Below are 20,418 nucleotides of genomic sequence, written 5' to 3' on the forward strand. Positions count from 1 at the left end.
TGAAAATCATGCATTCTACCCTCAGTTGATGGGAAGAAGATACATTTCTTCTTTACTGACAGATGTGTTAAGATTTCACTTAACCGACAAATATTTAATATGGTAGTTGGAAAGCATTTTTGGGTATAAAGCATCGAAAAACCCTCATTTTCATCCACCAAGCATTCAAGCATTCAAAGAGCACGAAATTGAGCAAGGGCATTCTAAAGGTGAGCTACGAAGTGTTTTTCAGGCATCCAACAATTTCAAGCAAGAGGTATTTATCTTTCAAAATGGCATCTTCATCTTCTGTGCCTGAGTTTATTGCAAACCCTACTGTGGTAGAAAATGTTAAGTGCCCTAGGCTCGTGTTTAAAATCATCCCTGAAATTGCCAAGCAAGATGATTCTATCAGAGCTTTTTCGAAAATTTTGAAGGGAGTTGCTTTTGCCAAAGACCCTAGAATTTACATTCACTACAACATAGAAAATTTAGGAACCGATGATTTGGAGAACATGTACAGTGGTGTCATTACTAATGAATAAGGTTTAATTAAACTGGAGCATAAGATAGTTGAAGATAGGATTCATTGAGATACTGAACATACCTAAATTTCCTAAGGAGGTAGTTCATCTAGTTCTGAGTAGAGTTCATGGAGAGTTCATGTGGCTTGACTCTGTTTTTAAAATCTCTAAGGAAGCAATCAAGGCAGTTACTGGTTTACCCTCAACCGGTAGTAGGCCCGACAAAACTAAGAAGATACCTAACAAGGGAGTTATGGAGTTAGCTGGAGCTACATCTGACAACAGATCTCTTAGAGTTAATGACATTACTGATGTTGATGTGAGATATGTGAGTATGGTACTTGGATATAGAGTAACCCATGCAAATAGATTGAATTCAGTTTCTAGCTTATTTATCCATAGTGCATATGAGATGGTAAAGAACAATGCTAAGATTGATATTTGTGAATGGCTTAAAGATGAATTAATAGACAACCTGAAAAATATTAAGGGTGACAAGAAAGGGACATTTCATTTTGGCAACCTACTTGTGTGTTTGATTCTTTACTTCAATAAAGAGATACCCAATATTGGTCATAAGGAATTTGGATATGACATCCCAGTAGGCAAACAAATCAAGAAAGCTATCACCAATATGGACTCTAATAGTGACAACATTATAACAGATTACTTCAAAAAATTTCAGACTAAGATGAGAGTTAGAGAAAGGTTACCCCAGAGTATAGTAGACAAGTATGACAAGCAAATCTGCTTTGTAATCAAACGTGATGAGACATGGATGGAAGTAGTTATCCCTTGAACTATTTGGGTTACTGAAATGGGTTATGAAGTTGATTTAACCATTCTTGAAACATATGCTAAAACACTACTTGATGCACCTAAAGAACCATCTAAAGAAATTTTTGGTAATGCCAAGACCATTAAGAGTGTTGTTTTGATGTAGAAGCAGAGAAAAGTTTATCAGAGATGCATCCAAGATGGCCAAGGAGGTTAAAGAAAATGTAATGAACATAAGTGGTATATCTGCCAATGAATTGGAAGGATTGAAATCAGAATCTCATGTTTCACTAGTTGTTACTTCTTCAGATACAGATAGTGGGAAAGCAACAAAGTTCAAAAGAGTTGAAAAAAAGAAGAGGAAACCCTCACCAGTACCCTCTCCTTCTCCCAAAAGGACTATAACTTTGAGGAAGAAGCATAAGGTTGTAAGGGAACCTAAAACAAAACTAACACCAAAGAAGAAACAAACTAAGACACCGAGTACCCTGACACTCGAGGAACAGGTAAATGAGATAACATAGGATGGAAATCTTTGCAATGTAAATAAATACTATCATTCTTACAAAGATTCAGACAAGGAAACAATAGAGGCTAGTATAATTTTGCATTTAGATATCTATAAGAAAGTTTTGATTGAAGTTGTAGATGATCTGCTGAATGACTTATATTTAAGGTTAGAAGCTAAAAGAATGTCAGTGATGGAACTAGATAAAAACCTGAAAGTTGAAGCATTATTGGCAGTACACCCTATAAACTCTAGAGAGGAAATTGATGAACTAATTTCTGAAGCAAACCGGTCAGTTTTTATTAGTGGGCATCGAAAGGTTAGCCTAATGGCTAGGAGAGTGAAAGAGATTTTTGATGAAACTGCAGACAAATGGGATACATTTTTTGTTGAAAAGGAAAAGAAAGAGGAAAAGGAAAGACAAAAAATAGATAAATCTTTTGCTAAGGTGTACCAAAAGGACAAAGGGAAAGGAAAGATTGGTGGTGTACCTTCTATAAAGGTAACAGGTAACATCCCTCCACCAGCTCAGGACACCCCTCCATTAACTTCAGCATCACCGGTACATACAAAAAATCAACTGGATAAGGCAACTGATGAAGTAACTCATGATGATACTAACCCAGAGTCTGAAATACTTTTTACCATGAATGTGGATACACAGGATATTAACATTATTGTGGATAAAGAGACTGCAAAGGTTAAGGTAGATGATGTTAAGGACATTAAGATCTCTGAGATATTTACACACACTGTTGACTCTTAGAAGACTAATATACCGACACAAGATAAGGAACCGGAGATAGAGAAACCGGCAGAGGATAAGGACACTAACATTGAGAAACCATCAAAAGAAGAGGTAAAAACACAGATAGAGAAAGCAGAAGAAAATGTAAGTAAAGAGGAAGAAACTGATGGAAATATAGAGGAAAGTGAAGGTAATTGGGCAAGTATCCATTGAAAGGGAATCCATAGCAGGACCAAGCACATCCACTAGAGAATTCAGACCCACTAACATAGCAGATGTTCTATTGGATTATATTAAGAGGATAACAAATTGCAATGCCTTAGCATTTAAGGCTATTGATAACACATTACCTATGTTGAAGATGATTGCACCTACTTGTAAGATAGATCACATTAATGATTCTTTAGGTAAACTAGACACATTGTCTAAATTCATTGCTGAAAATGTCATAACTATAGATAAGGTGAATGAGGATACTATAAAGGAAAGAGTAGATAAAGAGAAAGGAGAATTCTTTGAGAAAACCATCAAAAACTGTAATGAGCATATGGATTCATTATTATTGGTACTCAACTCAACAATTTTAAAATATAAGGAGTTGTATAGAGAAGCTTGCAAGCCTCACCATCTGATCGAGGATATAGATGAGGAAATCAAGAAGACACAAAAGGAGATAGATGGCATTGTAGATAATATAATAGGTTCTTTAGGACTTACCTCTATTTTTGAGCAGGAAATGATAGTGTATGAGGAAAAGTTAGAGAAACTTGAGAAAGAGAAAGCAAGGATAAGGTTAAAGGCCCAGGAACTCAAAAGTAAACTTGGTCCAAGATTGGACAATCTCATTACTCAGTGGGTTGATCTATCAAAGGCAACAGTTCAAGGAGAATGGTCATTAGAGCAACAGATGCACTATCTAACCAGCATGATCCAATAGACTGAGACCATTCTCTCTGACAACAACAAATTCATGCAAAGCCTAAATCTAATTTTGGCAGATATTTTTCAAATTATAACCAATCGGTTACAGATGATGAGGTAGCATTTTTGTATTCTTTGATTCTTTTTGACATCCTTTTCCATTTATGTCAAAGGGGGAGTAGTATGGAGAAAAATAAGGAGTACTATGGAGAAAGTAAATGCACAGAGGAGATCACTTGCTCAGGGGGAGCACACTTCTTTTTGGATAGCAGTTTTGGATTTTTCTCCTGAGTGTTGCCATCAATGCCAAAGGGGGAGATTGTTGCCATTCTACACTCTAATGAGAATAGTTGATGTTGTCATTGATGGAAACCAACTGGCAACCAACCGACAACAAGTTTCTACACATGCACCGACATCTCAAGACATCATACACCGACACCGACAGACACTTTCACTGACATCCAGATTACACCGGAAATGAAGTATACTGGCACTCAGGCCGACATGGGATAAAGTTTTGCTTATATGAATTGTATTGTAAATAAAATTAATTATCTATAAGCTGACTTGGTGTATTGTAATAGACTCATATATGTATGAGATCTTATAGATCATTTTAGTAATGTAATGGATAGGAATGAATAGAAATGGAATTGTAAGGAAGAAGGACATAATATTATTGTTGGACAACAAAAGGTTTTTGGTTAAGGTATATGACTGAGCTTAAACCGGTACTGGACCAGGCATTAGAGATGTTATTTTTTATTAGTACATTGTATTGGATTTAATTATCCATATTGTAGTCAGTGAGACTCTTTTGAGCAGTGCGCTCCAGGCAATTGGCCTTCCTGCATGTCCAGGCCCCTATTGTAAGTAATATTTATTCATATTGTCCAGTGAGTAAATATTGTGGGTCACAAATCCCACTGAGGTTTTTCCCACACTGAGTTTCCTCGTTAAAGTATTTCATGTTATGGTGTGCATTTACGGTGTCTCTATTATTTCTCTTTAGTACTACACTATTTTTTGTTTACCGATACATTGTTTTGGGTTGCAAAGATATAAATAAGTTTAAAGATTTCACTAACCGGTTAGACACTGATTCACCCCCCCCCCCTCTCAGTGTCTTTGGGACTGTCATTGAATCTAACAGGCATAATATGGGTTAAATTTTTTATTAAGAGATAAAATGATAAAAATATCAACAAGATAAACAAAAAATCAAAAGGTAAATCAAAGAATTAAATAATCAATAGTCAATCTAGAGATACATCAATGTAACCTTTTGCCAAGGTGTTAATAGGATAAGTTGATGATAGTTATGTCTAATGTGAGGATGATACATCCCACTGTAAAGCAGAAAATCGCAATCGAACCCTAGTTGCTCTCCCCTCTTCCAACTCCAAGGAGAGAGAAGGGAGGTCGCTAGGGTTGATGGTTTTCACTTAAGGGAGAGACTTTACATTCAAAAGAGGGGTTGAAACCCACAAGATCCAATCCCACACAATGCAAGATTGGATGCTAAATGTGTTTCAAGGGTTAAGACAGCAAGGCTACCCTCTTTTGTAAAGAATGTTGATAGAAGAATTAAGCTAGGAATGCATAGAAAGTGACAAAGATTCACTTATAAACTGAGATAGGGATATAGGATGAAGCTGTGGACCTGGAATTAGCAGTAAAATGTCGATACGGCACTGTCCTGCAAATTTGAGCAAAAGTTGTCGGAACGATGGCACCCGGCGCCACGGTCCTCCGAAAAATCCACGAAACGAAGGGGGATCTGTTCGTCTCTGCACAAGGATTCCAGATCTTCAATTTCAGCCGCATACTTGCAACCTACACGCAGAAAAGTGAAGACGATTGGGGGGTTAGGGATTAGGGGTTTGCCTTTAGGTCAAACCCCAGTTTTGGAATTAACCAAGAAATGAGAAATTGCTATAAGTGTAAATGTATGTAATGTAAAACAAGTACTAATACCTTGTTGTAAGGATGTTTGTATCCTTATGTGCGAAGGTATAGATGTTGTTGTTTGTTGTATGTTGTATGTTGTATGTAGCATGTAGTGAGTGATCTCCTCTTCAATGGTTGAATCCTTGTCTTGAATGCAACACTTAGCCTTGAATGGAGACTTGGAATGAATGCTTGAATGCTTGAGTATAGTTTCCACGCTTGTACACATATGTCCTTCTTCTTACCCCAATGGGAGAGGAAAAATGTAGTTTATATACTTGCCAATTAGGGTTAATAGACTGATTTTCCCGACCTTAGGCCGACCAGGAAAGTTAATTTCCAATTTGCAAACAAAAAGACCCGAGACCCCATAGGAGACCGGGCCCAAAATAGGCCCAGGGACCAGGGCGCTGGGCGCTCTGGTCCCACCTCCCAGGACAGCAGGGTGCAAAGGAGGTTCAGGCCAGGGTGCTTGAAAAATGCAGTTTTTAGTGTCGTAATCAGGTTTCGGGGTCTCCATTCAGGTTGCGTGTTGCGTCGCCATCGTGAAGACCGAAATGCAGTCGAAATTGCAAGTGTCGCAATTTTAGGACGCTACATTTAGCCCCCACTTTAGCGGGAGTATAAGCGTACGCTCATACTTCCGGTAAAGTACAAGGAAACAACATTGAAAGACTTTCACCATGTCAAGGAGGCAAGATACACCAAGCCCCCAGTGGACTAAGGATCTTACGACTTCGATTGAGAAGGTAAAAGGGAAGATCACGAGGGAGAACCATGACTGTCAGTAGTAAGGTTCCCTCACTATGAGTCATGCAAGAAAGATATCAAAAAATTTCAAGGCAAGGTTAAATTTGCCAAGAAATTTTCAAGTATCTTGAAAAGATATGAACGGGATGTATGCCCCCCTACGTTAAAGCGATCGCACACGCCTCACCGGGGGTGATTTCTTTAAGGTAGTGATGCATATAAGAATGAGAAGGGAAAGGAGCACGTTATCACAAGGATTTAGCCCCCAAGTGTAAGGTAAGCCCACGGATAATAGACACAAAACACAAAGCATAAGGTGACTTTTCTTTCCTCGGGGTCAGTATGCTGTATGATAATTCATGTATATCATATGTATGTATGCATAATTGTTCTTCATTCCCCAATCAAGGAAGGTCACCTAGAAGAAGGGAACACATGTGTCTTTTGAGTCAACATGAGAGAGACCAAAAGAGATCTCAATGTTTTGCATAATCCTCAAGTAGACAACACTAAGGACAACAAATAGAAGAATGAGAATAACACATAGAAGAAGTAACAAAAGAGAGGGGGAGAGAATCTGCTATGCTAATGAAACTAGTCTAGCACATCATCTACCCCCCGATCTTGCTGATCAATGTTTCAGGAAGGTAGGGAACACGCTAGAGGAGGAACATCCAACATAGCAGATGGAGCTATCACAAGATCCAAACAAGGGCTATGTTCATATCCCAAGCCACGGTGTTCTTGTCTAGGAGCTAGGATAAGTGCTTTAGAAAATTCATTAGATAAATGGTTATCAATATCAACAAGTTCATATTCACTATCAGAAGCAAGAGAAGTAACATTTTCATCATGAATAACATTTTCATCTATATCATCATCAAGATTTATAAAAATAGGATCTTTAACTCGCACAGGATCAAGACCATCATGCATCTTATGTTTAGGAGATTTCAGCTCAATCGTCGGCTGAGGAGAAAAGGGAATAATGCTTGTTGAAGGTGTTTTTGGGGATTGCAAAGTTTGAGAAGCAGCTGCCTGAGCTCTAAGACGACGCTTTCATCGGCGTTCACATGCAAAACGATTTCGTCTAGTCTTAGTAGGAAGTTGTGAAGATTGAGGAGGAGGAATGTTCTCATCCTTATCACTTGGGTGTTTAGGTTGTGGTCTCTTAGGCTGGATAATAGGAGAAGAAGAAGGTCTCTTCTCTCTATAAAAAGGAGGAGGAACTGCTCCATATAAAGGAGGAATTTTTGGTTTAGGAAGAAGACCAAGTCCATCATGACGAGGAGGTATAGGTCTATTCTTAGAAGGTTTATTAGGCATAGACATAGTCACATCCCTAGGGATGGGTTGGGAGTCTTCTTGAGGAAAGACATTAGTTTTATCTTTCAAAGGAAGAACTTCCTTCTCAAGAATGATAGGAATGTCAAGTTTGGGTGTTCTAGGTTCACTTAGAGAAAGGATCATATCTTTTTTCCACTTTTGATAAGATTTGAAAAGATGATCACTTCGCGGAGGAAGAGATTGGAATTGTTTAGGCCAAAAGTAATCTATAGGAACGCTAGAAGTTCTTTCAGCTGGTTTAAAGAGACTATGATTGACAATAACAACTTTACCATTATGGGGAAATTTCAAACACTTATGTATAGGAGAAGCAATAGCTTTCATGGAAGATAGCCAAGGATAGCCTAGCTTCACACGAAATTGTTCGGATGAAGGAATAATAGAAAAGTTCACATCAAGAGATTTGTTATGGACCTCAATAGGTAATGTAATAGAACCAATTGCAGGGGAAGAAAATGCATCAAATAATTTCACAACCACATCTGTGTTGTCATAGATCACTTGATTCAATTGCAAAGTGAAAAGAAATTCTTCAGTAATAACATTAACCATGCACGAAGGATCAATAAGCACTCCATGGCAAGGTGTATTCTTGACTTTTGCAACTATGTATAAAGGACCATTAGGTGCCCTGATAGTTTCACTAGAATCAAATGTGATGGAAGGTTCTTTAGGGATTTCTTGCTGCTCTACAAAGTTAATCACATTCGGAGTCATAGACACAAGACCATCAGATGAGAGAGAGGAATCATTAGCCTCAATCGCATTAGAAGTATGAGAAGGTAATGGATCGGTAAAAATCTGAAGATTTTGGTTAGGAGGAGCTATAGATGTGTTGCCTTTATCATTCACTCCAGAAATAGAGATAGTATTATTATCAATCAAATCTTGAATTTTACCCTTTAAAGCAAAACATTTTTCAGTATCATGCCCAGGTTGACGATGAAATTGACAAAAAGATTTGTTATCAAAATAAGGTGAAGTAATCTTTGCAGGATCAATTTGCCTTATGGGAGGAAGAGTAAGCACATTTTGTTCCAATAACTTATTCATAATACTATGCAATGATTCATTCAAAGGAGTATACTTTCTTTCTTTCTTGAAAAATTTAGAAATAGGAGGCACACCTGATGCTGCATTCACATTGTTGTTGATGATGTTTTCATTGAATTTGATGGAATCTCTATTTGGTTTAAACTTCCCAAATGGTTGTTGACTACTATCACCCTTATCACTCGGAGTCATAGGATGTGATTGTTCCATTTGACTCACAGTCAGTTGATAATTGTGAAGAGTTGCACACAACTGTTGGAAAGAAGTAAACTCAGAAAATAGAAGTTTGTCTCGAATATCTTTTTGTAAATTAGAAATAAAGATTCTTTGAATATCATTGTCAGGCACTGGAAAATAAATTTGAGCATACAAATGCTTATATCTACCAATGAAATCAGTCACTTTTTCTTTAACACCTTGTTTACAATGCATTAAATCAATCAAAGTAACTTTAGGACTTATATTGTTTTGAAATTGTTGAATGAAAGCATTTGCAAGTTGTTCGAAAGAAGAAATAGAATAAGAAGGCAACGAGCAATACCATTGTAGGGCTTTATCTCTTAATGTTCTAGTAAACAGTTTTGCAAGCAACCTTTGGTCATAAGCAAAATCGGTACATATTGTTTGAAAGGTCTTAACATGTGTTAGAGGATCACCCTTACCATTATAAAGCTCCAAATGTGGAATTTCAACATGTTTAGGGGGGATAGCTCGAGCAATGTCAAGAGAAAGTGGGCTCGCAACATCAAATGTGGGCACACTAAACTTAGATTGATTCATAGAGGCAATTTGTTGCTGTAAAGAAGAGACAGTTTGTGCAAGATTGTTAATGGTCACTTCAGTCGAAGAGTTCATATTAGACGTGTTAGATTGTGGTGGAGGTGTTATGTTATTGAAAGAAGGTAGAGAGTAAGGTGGTGGGACACTATGATAGTTAGTCATAGGAGATGATTGGACAGGAGGAACACTACAAGGAGGAATGGAATGGTTAAATGAATTGCCCCCTTGTGTCATGTTCATTTGTGGAGATATAAGAGGAACACTCACTGAAGGAATGAATGAAGAAGTCGGATTGAATGAAGGAAGAGGGTTAATTGAAGAGGGAGGATTGCCCCCATGACTGGTGATCATAGGGGGAATGTCTTGTATTGAAGTAGTCATTATGTTTGATGTAAAAGTAGGTATACTAGCAATAGGAGTCGTCAAAGGAATAGAATGATTGTCTTGAGTAGGAGGTTGTGTATAACCTAAGGTTTCGGCACAACTTTTCATAGGCATCACATTTGAATCCACAATGTGTGCAATACCATGCAAAATATCAATTCCATTCTTATCACTTTGAAGCATGCGTTTTAGACCCTCAATTAAAGGAAGAGCTTGACTATCAGGGTATTCTTGAGACATCCATTGTCGAAAATCGTCAAATTGGTTATCCAATTTTGAAAGTTGTTCTACAGAAACCTCATGGAGAGCTTCTTCATCATTAAGAGGATTAGAGGAATTACCCATGTCCTCGTTAAAAAGACCATTCAAATTAGGTTCCATCTCCTCAGTAATTAAACCTTGGAAGGACTTAATTCTAAGGCTTTGTCTAACGGGAATAGTGTAAGTAGAGCTTGTTGTTGTAAAACTCATGCACTAGAGAGGGAGAAAAGATTTTGAATTTTAGAGGTAGCAATTTTCAGTAAAATCAGCCAATCTTCTAGATTTAAGCTGTTAAATGCAATCACGATAGTCTCCTGAAATTTCAGAAAAAATGTCCGGGACCGTGGCGCTCGGAGTGCACACGGTCCTTGCAACTTTTTTCAAAATTTGCAGGGATGAAAGGTATGATGATTTTAGAGCTAATCTGAAAAAATTGAGTGATTTTACGATCTGTAGATAGGCCAAATTAAAGTTGCAATCTCAAAATTGAACCCTACCCAAATTGTCGAAAAGTGCAAAATTTGAATTTTGAAAAAGAGAGGGAAACTGAAGTTTTGAATTTTATGATTTTAGAGGGAATACCAAAAGCAATGCAAGTTTTGAAATTTGAAAGTTGACTCAATTTCACGCAAAATTCAATTTTGAAAGTGGAAATCAAAATTGTTGTAATTAAGCACTTAATTTCAAAAGTCACAAATTGCGAAAATTTGAATAAATCACTGAAATTTTGAATGAATGATAACACACTTTTCAGATTTAGGACTGTAAGAAACACAATTTTGACACAAATTTCAATTTCAACAATTTTTGAATGATTAGAAGCCCTAAACCAAGCAATCACAAGACCAACTTTGACTGTAATTTTGAAGGTGTTAGAGTTGACAAAATCAGCCAAAATTCTGGATTTTAGCAGGAAAATACAGTAAGATCTCGCTCCCGAAATTTCAGAAAAAATGTCGGGGACGATGGCGCTCGGAGTGCACACGGTCCTCGCAACTTTTTTCCAAATTTTCAGGGATGAAAGATATTGTGATTTTATTGCGGAATCCAAAGTTACAGCTGATTTGGAGATGTTTTGATCAGTGAAATTGTCGGACAAAGGTTGAATCGAGAGGGTTTCAAAAATTAGGGTTTTGACACTTAACCACTTAATTTTCAAAATTAAAGCACAAATATGAATTGATAATTTGTAATAGAAGAGCAGATCTGAAACAAGCATTAACAATTAAACATTTCACAAGTTTAATTACTTAAAAAGAAAATTTAGGGTTTTTATGCAATTAACCTCTAAAATTTTGCAAAAGATCAAACATGGAAATGTAATCAAGGAATCCAATTTTCAGATCTAACTATGAATAATCAGAAAGGATGTTCACGTCGGGTTCACCAAAATGTAAAGCGGAAAATCGCAATCGAACCCTAGTTGCTCTCCCCTCTTCCAACTCCAAGGAGAGAGAAGGGAGGTCGCTAGGGTTGATGGTTTTCACTTAAGGGAGAGACTTTACATTCAAAAGAGGGGTTGAAACCCACAAGATCCAATCCCACACAATGCAAGATTGGATGCTAAATGTGTTTCAAGGGTTAAGACAGCAAGGCTACCCTCTTTTGTAAAGAATGTTGATAGAAGAATTAAGCTAGAAATGCATAGAAAGTGACAAAGATTCGCTTATAAACTGAGATAGGGATATAGGATGAAGCTGCGGACCTGGAATTAGCAGTAAAATGTCGATACGGCGCTGTCCTGCAAATTTGAGCAAAAGTTGTTGAGACGATGGCGCCCGGTGCCATGGTCCTCCGAAAAATCTGCGAAACGAAGGGGGATCTATTCGTCTCTGCACAAGGATTCCAGATCTTCAATTTCAGCCGCGTACCTGCAACCTACATAGAAAAGCGAAGACGATTGGGGGGTTAGGGATTAGGGGTTTGCCTTTAGGTCAAACCCTAGTTTTGGAATTAACCAAGAAATGAGAAATTGCTGTAAGTGTAAATGTATGTAATGTAAAACAAGTACTAATACCTTGTTGTAAGGATGTTTGTATCCTTATGTGCGAAGGTATAGATGTTGTTGTTTGTTGTATGTTGTATGTTGTATGTAGCATGTAGTGAGTGATCTCCTCTTCAATGGTTGAATCCTTGTCTTGAATGCAACACTTAGCCTTGAATGGAGACTTGGAATGAATGCTTGAATGCTTGAATGCTTGAGTATAGTTTCCACGCTTGTACACATATGTCCTTCTTCTTACCCCAATGGGAGAGGAAAAATGTAGTTTATATACTTGTCAATTAGGGTTAATAGACTGATTTTCCTGACATTAGGCCGACCAGGAAAGTTAATTTCCAATTTGCAAACAAAAAGACCCGAGACCCCATAGGAGACCGGGCCCAAAATAGGCCCAGGGACCAGGGCACTGGGCGCCCTGGTCCTGAAGGACCAGGGCGCTAGGCGCTCTGGTCCCACCTCCCGGGACAGCAGGGTGCAAAGGAGGTTCAGGCCAGGGTGCTTGAAAAATGCAGTTTTTAGTGTCGTAATCAGGTTTCGGGGTCTCCATTTAGGTTGCGTGTTGTGTCACCATCGTGAAGACCGAAATCCAGTCGAAATTGCAAGTGTCGCAATTTTAGGACGCTACACCCACGAATGAAAATTATTGATGAAATATGAAAATATAATTATAGAAAATGATGCGACAACCATATAATATCAGGATTGATGTTTAGATTTTGGTTTGACATTAAACAATAATGTTTCAAGTGTTTAGTTTGTGCATATTGAAGTGCATGTTTATTATTTCATTATTTTATTGATATAAGAATGATAATGATAATGATGAAATTTGAATGAGATAAGGAATGAAATGATAAGGATCTAATGATAATAATGAAATGACTAAAATAACGATGATGATGATAATGATGAGAAATGAAAGGATATGAACATGGAGGGATGTCACAAGATCACTTAGGATTTTATCTCTAGCCAAGCTAAAACTAATTGTTTTATTGATTAGCTTTATAATGATATCATTGTTGGTGTCAAAAATAATTTTAGGATTGTGATGTTAAAACGATGAGAAGAACATGAATATTGGGAATGGATTTATCCCATAATGACAATTTGGATAAGGATTGATAACTATTTATAACAATAGTGGGAATAAAAATAGATAGATAGTCGGGATATAATATTGGATTGCATGGCAAGATAGAAGGGATTGGGATTTGATAGGAAATTCTATTCATGGGATTTTGGATCATGCATGAGACTTTATTTATAAGGGAAGGAATCCATATCATGAAGTGATATAGAAGACATATATAAATATTTATTTCAAGGTATAATCTAATCACATACACTTAGTGTCTAACAAGGCATGTGACAATATGAATGGATGAGTGGACTAGTGTGATGAAAATAGATAGATGAAGGATGGGGATGATAACCATTATGGACTTGGATACAGATATGGGATTTCACTTCCATGGACTATCTCACAATAGGATAACTTAATTTAGGCAAGTTGAGGGTTCAAATAGTGTTATAGGTAATTGTATAATATTAGATAATATATGGTCAAAAAATATGAGATGCCAAGATATTTCCATAAGCATGTTTTGAATTTTGCACCCTAATTTTTTTGTCAAGATCAAGGTGATAGAGAAGATGGATGGAAATAATATAGAGCAGATGGATGATGATGCTATAAAAAATAGTGTGATGGATGAGAGAGCTTGCTCCCATTTTGTAATGATGCATATAGATAATGAAATTTACACTTGATATCCATGAATGGGTTCATCACGGTATTTTCCCAAAGTACCATAAGAATGGTTTTACACTATTAGATGATTTATTTCTCTTTACTTTTTTCTCCTTTTTAGTTTTTGATTTTTGATTTTTTTCTCTTTAATGACCACCAATTATTATAGTACACTTGATGATGTTGATCTAGATGATGTTTCTTGTTGTTGTTTATGGAACTTCTTCTTATAAATAAATGACAAGGCCCATTACTTGGATGATTAACACTTGTCATCTAGTATTGCAACCTGGAAAATAATAAATTTATAAATGTTTCAAAGGGGAAACTATTGGTGAGATACATAATTTAACTGTGAGATTTAAAAGAAGAGGATATGATCCTACAAGAGAATTATAAATGGAATAAATTCATATAGGAAAAATTCTGAAAACTAATCTTTAAGGAGAATATCGTGTACACTTTTGATCTTTGCAATTACAAAAAGGGGAAACACATAAAACATAGACAATATCAAACCATAACATAAGTGTACATGGGAAACAATATTTTAGGATGAAAACCTCAAACTTTAAATCAAATTAATATTTTAGTTAGTAATCTAAACATAGTTACAATACACTTGCAAAGAAAGACTTTATATGATTAGATCACCAACAAAAGGTCTAGAGTAAGTCTAACAAAACAATAGTGCATACAAAATCACTATCCATACTTCCATCTCAAGCATCCTATATGTAGAATAAGTAGTGTATGCGGGAAAAGCAGTGCAATGAAATGAGAATTACAAAATCAATGAATAGTCCACACACCAATGAGACTCTTGCTGCAAGTTATGGAGCTATATGGAATAGCTTAGCTTCCCAAGGGATGTTCCATTGTTCTCTATCTCACAAGACCCCTGAAGCTAATGCCCTTTCTCTTAGATCATTGAGAAAAGTGACTTAGGGATGAAAATCATGAGAATGAGGGATGCTTTTGATCAATCTAACATGAATGCAATCCTAACTATGCATGATTTTAACAAATATGAATTAAACTAGTGATGATATGATGATAAGATGAAAAGATTAGCAAAAGAACTATCCTAACATGATATACTAGTTTATATGATTTATTTATGATGATAGAAATGCTTCTAAAATGTTTATTAGATTATTTCTATTTCAAAGAGAGACTAAATGCTTGATAAAAATTAGTATAAGTGTGATGCTAAAGACTTGGATGATGAGAATGAGAAAACGAGGGTTCTATTTATAGGAAAAACATGACAATGGATGGTCAAGATTGGATGATCCTATGAAGGGCCAGGATTGAAAGTTATCAATCCATGTTTACAATTCTCACCAATGAAATGGTGACAATTGTCAACATAAGACTTCTTGAGAGGAGACGTAAGAAGCATTAAATGCTTGAGAAGACCTCATGGTTACCCTAGGAGGTAAGGGTTAAGGTTAGGTTAAGATTACCCATTGGATAAAGATTTTATCCAAGGGATAAACTCTTGTGCAAGGGTTAAAGGAATAACCATGGTCAAAGCAATGAATGCTTGATGAGACCTTATGGTTAGATGAGGGTTGAGTTAGGCAAAAAGTCTCTAACCATGCCACAAAGGGTTAGTTAACCATTAATGGTTTGGAAGACTTTGGGGACAAATTTGTAAGAGTACTTCCAAATTTGGGGGAACTCAACTAGTTAGCTTGTTGAAGGCATAAAGGTTTTAATGCCTTTGGAAGACTTTACTCCAAATTTGAGAAGTGACATCCTCAAATTTAGGGAAAGGGGATAATTGAAGGGTTTAGGCTAATTGATTAGGATTAGATAGGTTCTAGAAGAATCTAGAAAGAGGGTTAGGAGGCAAGTGGGAGATGTAGGAGAATGCTAGTGGGTGGGGAAAATAGAATTTAATTAAAATAAATTTCTTTATTTCAACAAAATACATGCAAGTGGGGGATTTAAATAAATTAGATTTATTTATTTGAAGTGAACAATTTAATTAAATGTAAATTTAATTAAAAGGAGAGAGAAGGGATTTATTTAAATAAAATGATTTATTCAATTAAATGACATGAAAGGCTTAGTTGAATTTAAATAAATAAATTGAATAATTTATTTAATCAAATAGAGGAATGTCTGTTGAGACATGGACCAGTTAGGACTCGAACCTAGGACCTTCCATACGTTGCTGGAGTGCTCTACCACTGAGCTACTGGCCACTCTTGGACCAGTCCATCGTCAGTCCAGGTGTGACTTAACACCAACACCCCCCCTTAAGCCACACCTCTTGTGTGCTTGGGGCTCCTAGCCTGGACCTAGCTTTGATACCATGTAAATGATGTTCAATTTACATTCAATATGCAAGTTATATTCTACTTAGTATTATCTTGTTTTATCTCTTACTGAATTATCATATGAATCTGATTATCTTCTTTTATGTGGCAGGTGAGAGGAGCATTTATAAATTTCTATATTAGTTCTCACACATACCATTTTACATATATAGTGGGCTGGGTATGGTCAAGCGATGCCTTGACCGGCCATGTCTTTTGGACATGGCCGATCAAGACATCACTTGATCATGCCCCTTCACTATAATAGTGCATGGCATTTATTAACCAACCGGTATATGTTCAACACCCGATAACTATTGGTGTATGTGAAACAGTGTATGATTATATTTAACACCCGATGACTATCGATGTTTGCATAATACTAACAACCGATAGTTATCAGCATGTGTTTAGCCTTAACAGTTGATAACTATTTTGTGTATACTTAACAACCGATAACTATCGGTAAACTTTATCATGCCACCCGATATATAATGGAGCACATATAACCTGATATTAATCAGTGTTTGATTAATCATTTATTATTATCAATTATGTTAATCAATACAAATCAGAATGCATGAACATGATTTAGTAATCGATGAACATAAATAAATGATATAGTATGATTATCAATGTTAAGGATTTGATCGAACTGAATAGGTTATTTATATGCAAATGTAGAATGGCTATCAAAGAGGAATTAATTGCTTGAAGGTTTCTATGATAATTATCGATATGATAAATGATTGAATGAGAGACTTCATTTATCTCTCATTCAATCATTTATCTTACCAAAGCTATCATGCATTAACACTCCCTCTTAGCTAGGTAAGATGAATGTAAACAATATATTCAAGCATCACAATTCAATTGATAGTTAGCATTCTTTACTTAATTTAGACATTCTAGAAAATCATACCACCTAATCACATGATATGAAGTATCACCTAAACACATGATACAGATGTCCATCACGTCAATCTTGTGATGACAGGATATCACTTAAGCATGCGATATCAGTATTGCCTAAACATGCAATACTTAAGGATAATCATATGAGGAGGATTAACTTCTCACCTTATCCAAGTTGTGACATGTGCACTAACACTTTATATAAATGTTTTATCACAGCACAATCATGGCACGTCCATGATACACCAGAGATCCAACATGATAACTAGTTTGGACATTATAAGATTGCCACCTTATAATGTCCCCATACAAGTGTTCATTATCTTGAGAGATCGTCATCTCTTAGATAAGAACTCAGGGGATAAAAATACAAAATGTCCTATCATGACAAGAAGTTTACACATTAAACATCTTATTGATATGCAAAATACATATTACAAAGCAATTTACCTTTCTATCATACCTAAACCTTTTCTGAAGTGATCAATCTTCACTCTGGAAAGAGGTTTGGTCAGAATATCTGTAGTTTGATCTCCTGTACAAACATATTCTAATTGGATCACATTCCTGTCTACCATATCTCGCACATAGTGGTATGGAATCTCAATATGCTTGGATCTATCATGGAACATTGGATTCACTGAAATTTTTATGCAACTCTGACTGTCACGGTGTATAATAGTGGGTTTCATAGACTCTCCAAACAATCCCACAAGCAACTTCCTAAGCCATATTGTTTCTCGGGCAGCCATAGAAGCTGCAATGTATTCTGCCTCGGTGGAGCTTTGAGCCACTGGAGACTGCTTCTTGCTGATCCAAGATATCATAGCTGAACCTAGACTGAAGCAACACCCTGAAGTGCTCTTTCTGTCAGTTACACTTCCAGCCCAATCTGAATCTATAAAACCATGGAAGTTTATATCAACTTTCTCATATTTTAGACCAACGTTTAGAGTACCTTGTAGGTATCTCATGATGTGCTTTACTACAACCAAGTGTATCTCCTTGGGTTCACACATGAACTAACTTAAGGCATTAACTACATAACAGATATCTCGCCTTGTATTCACCAGGTACATCAGGGACCCAATTATCTGTCTGTAATGAGTAGAGTCAGTGGGTTGTGACTCTGCTACTACTTCTTTAAGTTTATTTAAATTGGTTTCCATGGGCCTACAGTTCAGCATTCTGAATTTCTTCAATATATCTAAGGTATACTTCCCTTGGTTTAGTATAATGCTGTCAGAATTCTGCCATACTTCCAATCCTAGGAAGTAATGAAGGAGTCTCAAGTCCTTCATGTCAAATTCTTTGGATAGATCTTTCTTGTATTGATCTATAAGATGATCATTTCCTATGATTAATAAGTCATAAACATATAAAATCAATATTAGCATATCATCTTTATTTATTTTGTAGCAGAGATTAGGATCTACATCATTCTTTGAGAAACCTAGTCCTGAGAGATAGGTTTCAATTATTTCATACCAGGCCATGGGAGCTTGTTTAAGCCCATACAGAGCTTTCTTGAGTCTACACACATGAGACTCTGCATCATAGACTTCAAACCCTTCAGGTTGCTCTAGGTAGGCTTCTTCTGAGATCTCACCATTTACAAATGTTGTTTTAACATCCATCTGGTGTACCTTCCATCTCTTAGATGTTGCAATGGCTAATACAACTCTTACTGATGTATATCTGGCAACTGGTGCAAAATTTTCTTCATAATATATCCCTTCCCTTTGATAGAAACTTCTAGCTACAAATCTAGCCTTGTATTTCTCAATACTACCGTCTACAACATGTGTAATCTTAAAAAGCCATTTAGATGAAACAATAGATTTCTTAGTTGTCCTAGGAACAATCTCCCAAACATCATTTTTCACAATGGACTGATACTCTTCAGACATGGCATCCTTCCATACTTGATGTTCAAGAGCCTCTAATACATTGTTTGGTTCGACTTTAGAGAAATTATTCATAAGGGAAACATAGCTAGTGAATCTGTTGGGTCTTTTTCTTTCCCTGAAGGTTCCTGAAGGAGCAACAAACTTCTGAGCTTCTGCTATAGTTTTGGTGGCCCATAGTGGTCTTTTCTTGAGGTTTTCTCTAGGTGGACTTTGAGTTTCACTTATAGTTTCCTCAGGATTCTCCCTCTAAAGCTCAAAAGTAGGATCTCTATCTATGTTAGGGGTGGGGACATAGACTTCAGGGTCTAAAGAGCTTTGGGCTCTTTTGAAGGCTAAGTCCTCTTCAAAGATCACATCCCTTCTTAGTTCAATCTTCTTTTGGCCAGGTATATAGATCCTATAAGCCTTGGAGGTTTCAGTATATCCTACAAAGATTGCCCTTTTCCCAGAAGGCTCTAGTTTTAATCTTTTCTCCTTAGGTACATGAATATAGACAGGGCATCCAAATATCCTAAGGTGACTAATATCAGGTTTTGATTTAGTAAAGAGTTCCTCAGGGGTCTTATCTTCAAGATGAAAGTGGGGACATCTATTTTGAATATATACACCAGTGCTAGTTGTTTCTGCCCAAAGATTAATTTTTAGATTCTGATCAAGAATCATAGCTTTGGTAGCTTCAACGTTTGTCCTATTTTTCCTTTCAGCTATCCCATTTTGTTGAGGGTTATAAGGTATTGTTAACTCCCTCTAAATCCCTGAATTTTTACAAAACTCTTTAAATAATTCTGATGTGTATTCCCCCCATTTTCATTTCTTAGGGTTTTAATTTTATTTCCTGAGTAGTTCTTTGTTAGTGATTTGAATTCTTTAAACCTATTAAGGATCTCTTCTAATTCTTTACATTTCAGAAAGTAGATCCAAGTTTTCCTAGAGTAGTCATCAATGAAAATTACATAATAAAGACACCCTCCTAATGATGGTAAAGACATTGGCCCACTTTGGTCAGAGTGAACTAGTTCTAAAACATTGCTTGTTTTCCTACAACTATTCTGAAAGGAACTCTTAGTATTTTTGCCTAGGGCACACCCCTTACATGTACTAGAATGGTATTGTTTTAACTTAGGCAAACCAATTACTAATTTTTCATTGAACATAAAGCACAAAAGTCTAAATGACCTAATCTTTTATGCCAAATTTCATTAGAATCTACAATATGAAGTAGGGCTAGGTTAGATTCAATACTTACCTCGTACCAATAGTCTTTTCTATGTCCTAGGGTTATAGCCTTCTTGATTGAAGAGTTTTGTGGCCATACTAGAACTTTACCATTCATGAAGGTTATTCTATACCCATCATCTTCAAGTGCAGATATGGAGATTAAGTTCCTCTCGATGCTAGGGACAAATAGGACTCTGGTGAGTTGGAGAGACATGTCTATCTTCATCTTAATGGTGCAGGTACCGACGCCTTTCACAAGATGTGCAGAGTCATCACCAATGGTTACTTCTTCATCAATTTCTTCT

The sequence above is a fragment of the Cryptomeria japonica genome, chromosome 9 (assembly GCF_030272615.1).
Source record: "Cryptomeria japonica chromosome 9, Sugi_1.0, whole genome shotgun sequence".
NCBI classification, from domain to species: Eukaryota; Viridiplantae; Streptophyta; class Pinopsida; order Cupressales; family Cupressaceae; genus Cryptomeria; species Cryptomeria japonica.